Source organism: Brassica oleracea, chromosome C3 (assembly GCF_000695525.1).
Source record: "Brassica oleracea var. oleracea cultivar TO1000 chromosome C3, BOL, whole genome shotgun sequence".
In the NCBI taxonomy this organism is placed as follows: domain Eukaryota; kingdom Viridiplantae; phylum Streptophyta; class Magnoliopsida; order Brassicales; family Brassicaceae; genus Brassica; species Brassica oleracea.
Genome location: NC_027750.1, coordinates 48,125,969 through 48,134,213, shown reverse-complemented (window position 1 = coordinate 48,134,213; position 8,245 = coordinate 48,125,969).

Sequence of the window (8,245 nt, the reverse complement as noted above, 5' to 3'; positions counted from 1 at the left end):
TTAAATAATTTAAACCAGATGACTTACTTGTAAGTCGTCTGGAAAGTCTTCTATTTTAGTTTCCCGCTAAAAATATTTAATTTTCCGCTAAAAATATTAAACTCTTCTGGACGAGTCGTCTGTTTTAATTTCTTCACCAGACGACTGAAATATAAGTCGTCCACACCCTAAACATAACCCCTAAACTTAATTATCTAATTAAAGACTTCATAAAATCAAATCAAACTTGAAAAGTGTTTACTATACACATAAATAAACACATATAGGTGAAAACTAATTTTTGAAAAAAACATTTTAGTTTTCCAAAATCTAACCCTAACAATACATACAATACTACAACATATGTTTGCCAAACTCCTAAACCAAAGTATTTCATGATTCACTACTTCCACTCATCTATCTTCAAAACAAATCAATTTTATCATATCTTAATTTATATCACTTAAAACTGTTTATAATTACTTGATTTTTATTTTTCACGCATCAAAATATTTTTTTACAAGATTTATAAATTATTTTTAAAATAAACCGGTACCAGACGACTTACACTTCAGTCGTCCAGACGACTTCCAACTTCTCAGACGACTCAGACGATTTACTAGGGCTATATTCGTAAAAATGGCTTCTGTTTTTTTGTTTGGTCACAAGGGGCTGAGCTGTAATTTCACTAGGCTTTTAGGTTAGCTTTGCACTTGATTCAAGTTTGGGTATAAGTTTGGGGTTAAAATCAAGTTGTGGGTTAGTTTTGGCAAAAACCCCCTCTTTTTTTTGGTTCAAAATTCACTCTCTAAACATTAAATCCTAAACTAAACCCACTATAAAATAAAAATATCTTTTTAATTAGAATGATGCTATTTTGAGACTTTTTTTTTCTCTTTTGTGTTATTTTTGAAATAAAATGTGTTTTATTGCTATCTTAGACTGTTTTTATTTATTTTACGTATTAATATTTGTAAGGAATACCTCTATTTTTTTTTAATTTTAAAGCTACTATCTATTAAAAGTAGTATTACATCTCATCAATTTTATCTATATTATTAAAACTGAATTACTTTTTGGTACTGTTTGGAAACATTAATAACAATATAAATGAGAATTGTTTGGAAACATGGATATCAACAGTATAAAAAAGAAGTATCATGTCTTTTTACTAATTTCATTAATATAATTATATTAATTGTATTTCCATATTTCACTCAGTTTAACAATTTCATTAATTATATTAGTTTATAATACATCACATCATTAATTATATTACCATAATAATAATAATACAAATTTTTATTTATTAGTTAATTAACATTAACTTTGTACCAATTATAAAATAAAAAATGTAAAATAACTGAGTTTTGCATATGGTTAAACGTTCGCTTAGTTTGTTTTACTAAAATATTTATTTATTTGTTTTAGTTTCAATCGGTGAAAAGTTATGTAACTAAAAACATGAAAACATAATTCAAAGACATGTTTTGTTAATAAAATAATAACTTAAATCAAAATAATAAAAATGTATTACATTTATTGTCACTTAATTTTTAAGTCCATATAATTATTTTACTAAATAAAAAATTCTTTCTATTTCACTTAATTTAGCCAAACACATAGAAAGTGTAATTTTTATTAGTTTATAAAATCAGTTAGGCATGGACATTGACTATCAATTGAGGTACGAGTTGTTTTTTTTTTGTATCGTTTTTTTTTGTTTTGAAATTAGGCTCCGCTTGAATATTATAAATTTATGTGTGGTTTGAGTTGGGTCTTCCGGGGTCTGGATGAGTTTGGTTTTAATGTATAGGATCCTAAAATATTTTAATAACAAATATATCTGAAACATGTACATATATTTGTACCAAAATAACGATATTACCTAATTCGGTCCAGGTATTTTGAATACAAATAGTTATATTGTGACTCATTTAAAATATATAACACTAATTATGAAAGTATAAAAGTATAACTTTAATATTATCATAAACGGTTTAAATATATGATATATATTTTAGTGTTATATATTCTTTAATTCTATAATACAAAATAACGGTATTTTTTTCATTTTATAACAGTATAACTTTAATATTATCATAAACGGTTTAAATATATGATATATATTTTAGTGTTATATATTCTTTAATTCTATAATTTTATTTTTTAGGTTTCTTATTCGACATTATTAATATATATTGATTTGCTTTATACATTTTTTTTTGTTATTAATTGCTATCACTTACTAATATATTTTGAATTTGGTGCAATAAATTCATGATCAGAAATAATCATATAAAAAATCTCGATGTCTTTTTTTAACTTCTATAGTTTTCATACAATACATTTTCAAAATTTTATTTAGTTATACTATGGAAAGGATATTTATTTAGGATACTTTATATTTTCATGTTGATGTTTTAAAAATATACTTTAACATCTATTATTTTAGTATTTTGCAAAATTTTATAAGTAAATATATTGTTCTGTTTAAATAATATAGCCATATAATTTAGAAAATTTATAGATAGTAGCATGTATCATATTATTTTAGTAATTTTATTTAAATATGATATTTTCTTGATGTTATGGTATTCAGTTTTTTGTTTTTTTTATCAAAATAAGATTTCAATGATTTTTACGACATAATTTGTTTCTGCGTGTTGAGTTTCAAAATTATACTTTAGCGTCTATGATTTTATCATTTGTAAAATTGTGAGAATTATCATTTTAAGTTTGGAATATTTATTTTCAAAATTGTATATTTGGTCAAGAAATATTTGAAAATTATTCAATTATTTTTGAGTTTGGAAGATTATATGACTTTTCATTTTTTGTACTAAATTAATTCATTATTTTATAAAACAATATTTAATTATTTCGTAAGATTTTCTTTTTCTCAACGGATTTTGTTATATCTAAAACAAACATTAATTTACAATTACAATAGATTTATCATTAGTATCTTTAATGAATTATTAAAATTTTATGTATAATAAATAAAGGTTAATTATATACTAGTTAATTTTATAAATAAAATTAAATAGTATATAATTAACCTTTATTTATTATACATAAAATTTTAATAATTCATTAAAGATACTAATGATAAATCAATTGTAATTGCAAATTAATGTTTGTTTTAGATATAACAAAATCCAAAATTTTAGATGCAATATTATTGTAAGTTTTAAAATAAATAAAAAGATAATATATTGTTTTTGTATATACAGCCAAAAAAACATATTTCATTAGTAAATATTAGAGATTACAAAGTTAATATCAGAGATAAATATGTAGTTGTAGATATAAAAGTTGAACATATGTTAGTAATTTTTATATAAAAATATTACATAATTTACGAATTTTAATCCACTTTAACGGTGAATGATAATTTGTTTTAATGAAATCATTTAAAAATAACTAAAATAGGTTAGTTTAAAAATTTAAAATGATTTTTTCTTTTTTAATTCGTATAGTACTTATATTTGAATATAATGTAGACTATAATCTAAAATATATAAATAACATAGAATTTTTATATCTGTTTTATAATAAATTTTTGTTAACATTAACTTACAATAATATCATATTACTAACTATAAAATTAATTAATGCATTATTTCTAAAAATAATTAAAAGTTTAGTAGATTTTGTAAGATATTTTCAATAGATTTTGTTATAAGTAAAAATAAAATTCAAATTTATAGTTAAAACTAATTTATTATTAATATTTATATTCATTATTAAGATTTGGTAGAAATGTTATATATTTGATTGATTAACGTAAACAATCAAATATTTCATATTGAATCATTAATTAAATGGTCATACTATAACTTTTCAGCAAGCGAAAGATAAAGATAATAACTCTATTGTATTATATATTAAAAGTACAATTAAAACTCATCTTGGAAGGCTTCTTTTTTTCTCTCTAGCGTTGGAGGGTATGAATTAAATAATTATTTAATATTTAGGAGAAATTTTCAAAAATGACTCAAAACTTTATTTTAGAAGGCTTCTTTGTAAGTCTTCTCCTTGAGTAGATTTTCAAAATAATTCAAAAAATTTATAAAAAATATTTTTATGGGAAAAATTTGAAATAATTTTATAATAAAAATTTCTAAATGATGTAAATTTAGTTTTACTAAAATTGAATTATTTTCAACATAGATGAGTGAATGTAGATTAAATCATGATAGTCCCTGATTTAGGGTTTGGTAACATATGTTATATTAGGGGTGGGCGTTCGGACACTCATTTGGGTTCGGTTCGGATCTATTCGGGTTTCGGGTTTTTGGGTTCAAAGATTTCATCCCCATTCCGGTATTTCTATATTTCGGTTCGGGTTTGGTTCAGATCTTTGTGGGTTCGGTTCGGGTTCGGATAACCCATTTAAATTATTTTAAAAAATTTTAAATTCATTATATACTTTAAATTTTTCAAAATCTATAAACAAAACAATATATTACATATAAATTTGAATAGTATATGTCAAAGTACCTAAAATTAACATATAAATTGGTTTGGTTTGAATATTTGGATTGAGAATCAATAGATATTTTAAGTATTGTTGGTGTTTTGAGTATAATTTAGCTATTTTAGGCATGTACTTTTGATTATTTGTATATATTTATAAGTATTTTGGACAACTTAAAAGTATATTATATATTTTGATGTTCTTAATATATATTAAATCTAAAAATAATTAATATATATAGGTATATAAATCAATTTCGGATATAATCGGGTACCCGAAATACTTCGGTTCGGATCGGGTTTGGTTTTGGTTCTCTAAATATCAAAATTTTGAACCCATTCGGATATTTAATCAATTTCGGTTTGGGCTAGATACTACTTTTTCGGATCGGGTTCGGTTCAGTTTTTCGGATCCGAGTTTTTTGTCCAGCCCTATGTTATATATTGTTGGTATTTTTCGGGTTTGATTTTAAATTTTTTTTTTTTAGTTTGACCTATATGTGTTTAGTGACTATCTAATAACTTGATTTAAACACTTTGTAAGTTTCATTTATATTTAAAGAAGTGTTTTTGGCTTAGTTATTTCATTTTAGGGGGAAGACTCCGAGAAGGCTTTGGTTTATGGTTTAGTAACATATGTTATAGTATTGTTTCTATTTAAGGTTAGATTTTGAAATCTTAACTTAAAAAAAATTGCCTACATGTGTTTAGTTTTTCTGTATATTAAACACTCTGTAAGTTGATTTTAAGTTTAATGAATTGTTATTTGCTATTTAATTAGTTATTTGATTATGTTATGATTTGGAAGACTTCCATAAGACTTCCCAAGAAAACTTCTAGAAGATTTTGTCTAACATATTTCCGCATAAATTTTAGTAAAATTTAGGTTTTCCGCATAAATTTTAGTAGAATTTAAAATTTCCAATTCCAGAAGTCTTATCATGTATTTGATTGTAGGGTCTAGAAGACTTCCCAAAAAGTATTTTGTATCGAAAATATTTAATCTAATTGGAATTTTTGTCTCCATATATAAATAAAATTACACATTCTCTTTCTTCCTCTCAAATTGGCTGCATTAAAAATGTAATGTTTCTCACTCTAAAACTCTCCAACCTCTCTCTAATCTTTTTGAACATCAAAACACCAAACTTTAAATCTATTTCTCATTTTTTTCTTATGTTTCTCACTATGATTCTCATCTTTCACTCCTTCAAAGGAAGATTTATAAATTTTGGATATGCATTATTATGTGTTTTATATATTATATTCTAAAAAGCTATAGATTCAACCTAATGTGACTGTTTTGTATATTATTTAAGCATAAAATTATATTTTTGAAGTTTTTCTCTGTTTAGAAGCGATTTGAATGTTTTTGAATTTGTAAGTTTTTCAGATTTGAGACAAACTTTGAAAGGCTTCTCACAAGACTCTCGGAAGACTTCTAGGCAAGTCTTCTAATGCATTTTATACTAGAAGACTTCCCACGAAGTCTTTAGGAAGTCTTCTAAAGTCTTTTGCCCAAAGTGGTACAAATTTTTGATATGTATTTTGTGTGTTTTATATATTAGATTCTAAGAAATTATTGATTCAACCTAATGTGATTGTTTTGTTCATTATTAAGCATAAAAAAATATTTTGAAGTTTTCTCTATTTTGAAACCATTTGAATGCTTTTGAATATGCAAATTTTTCAGATCTGAGTTAGGCTTTGGAAGACTTCTCAGAAGACTCTCGGATTGGAAGTCTTCTAATGCATTTTAGGCTAGAACATGTCCCACGAAGTCTTCAGGAAGTCTTCCAAAGTTTTATGCCCAAAGTGGTACAAATTTTGGATATGTATTTTGTATGTTTTATATATTAGATTTTAAAAAGTTATAGATTCAACCTAATGTGATTGTTTTGTTTATTATTTAAGCATAAAAATTTATTTTTGAAGGTTTCTTTGTTTTGAAGCCATTTGATGAATGTTTTTAAATATGCATATTTTTTCAGATGTGAATCAGACTTTGGAAGACTTCTCAAAAGACTTTTGGAAGACTCTCAAAAGACTCTTTGAAGACTTCTTGGGAAGTCTTCTAATGTGTTTTATGCTAGAAGACTTCCCGCGAAATTTTCGGAAAGTCTTCCGAAGTCTACTGGCCAAAGTGGTACACAAAGGAATGATCTCAAGTGCAGTTCAAGCTTATCTATGTTGAGGAATGATATCTAGCTCTATGTGTAATAGTATTATTGTTTACGGTCTGTTTTATGATTTGTGTATGTACTATTTTAGTTGTAAATTCTTTTGTAAACTTGAAAAGATGCTAATAAAAAGAATTTGGTAAATATGTTCATGTTTAGTTTTATGATTTGAAGTTATTGATACATCATACCAAGATATTTTTTTAACCATTATACTCACTCATAACAAAACACAACAACACAAAAACTTAGTCAAATTTACTAAAACTAAGAGAGAAGACTTCACAAGAAAACTTAGTCAAATTCAAAGATCAAACTTGAATTTTAAGTGAAAGTTGAAATTTTAAATCTCATGTAAGTTAAAAATTATATCTTATGATCCAAAAATATACATTAAACCACATGATTTGATATTCTTGAAGTTATTTAGCACTTTTGAAAGTTAAAAACATACCTTGAAGTTACTTTACATTCTTAAAAATCTAATGTAGACTTCTTAAGAAATCTTCTCGGATTAGCTAGAAACATTAGTAAACATAAATATTTGAAATCTCATAATTAACACCAAATAAGTTATGAATTTCATCCAGGAACCCTAATATTTAGTAATACATATGAGTTAACACTACAAGAAAACACAAGTTTAGCGAGGAAATTTAACGAGGAAAAGTAATCCTCGTAAGTTTATGTCGACTTTACGGGGAACTTACGAGGAAATATAAAATCAACGTTATTTTCTCGTAAAATAACGACGAAATCATTTTGTTGTAAAGTCGATGTAATATCACGTGGCTTTTACGAGGAAATACGATTTCCTCGTAAACTCAACGTAAATGTAGCGTGTACTTTACGAGGAAATATTTTACGTCTACTTAGCGAGGAAATTTTGAATCCACCAACTTTGTAGTTGTAACACGTTTTTTTCGGCCACCTAACTAAATTTCGTCGTAAATTCCTAGGAAAATTAAAACTTCAAATTCGAAAATTTCCTATAAATATGGACATTTGAACATCATTTTAAACACACCAGCAAGAAAAAAAATAAAAATGTGAAAGAAAAAAAATGTCGGGCTCCGGGAATATTTTCAAGTTGCAGAGGTGGATGTATATGCACAGAGATGCTAACGGGAGAGTGACGAAAGAATACCTCTACATTTATGCATCAAGCAGATCCCACACCGCTCGCCCAAGAAAGTGATAAGATGTTTTGTCCTTGTCGGAAATGCAACAATTCGAAATTGGCAAATCGTGAAAATGTTTGGAAGCATTTAATAAATAGAGGTTTCACGCCAAATTACTATATCTGGTTTTAACATGGAGAATGTTATAATTATGAGAATGAAGTTAGTAGTAGTAATAGCAATTTTCAGGAAGAACCGGTTGATCATCATTTGCATAATGAACATAGTTACCATCAGGAAGAACAGATGGTAGATTATGATAGGGTTCATGATATGGTAGCTGATGCATTCATAGCTCATGATGAAGATAAAGAACCAAATATAGATGCAAAACAGTTTTATGAAATGTTAAATGCGGCGAATCAGCCACTTTACAGTGGTTGTAGAGAAGGTCTCTCTAAATTGTCGTTGGCTGCTAGAATG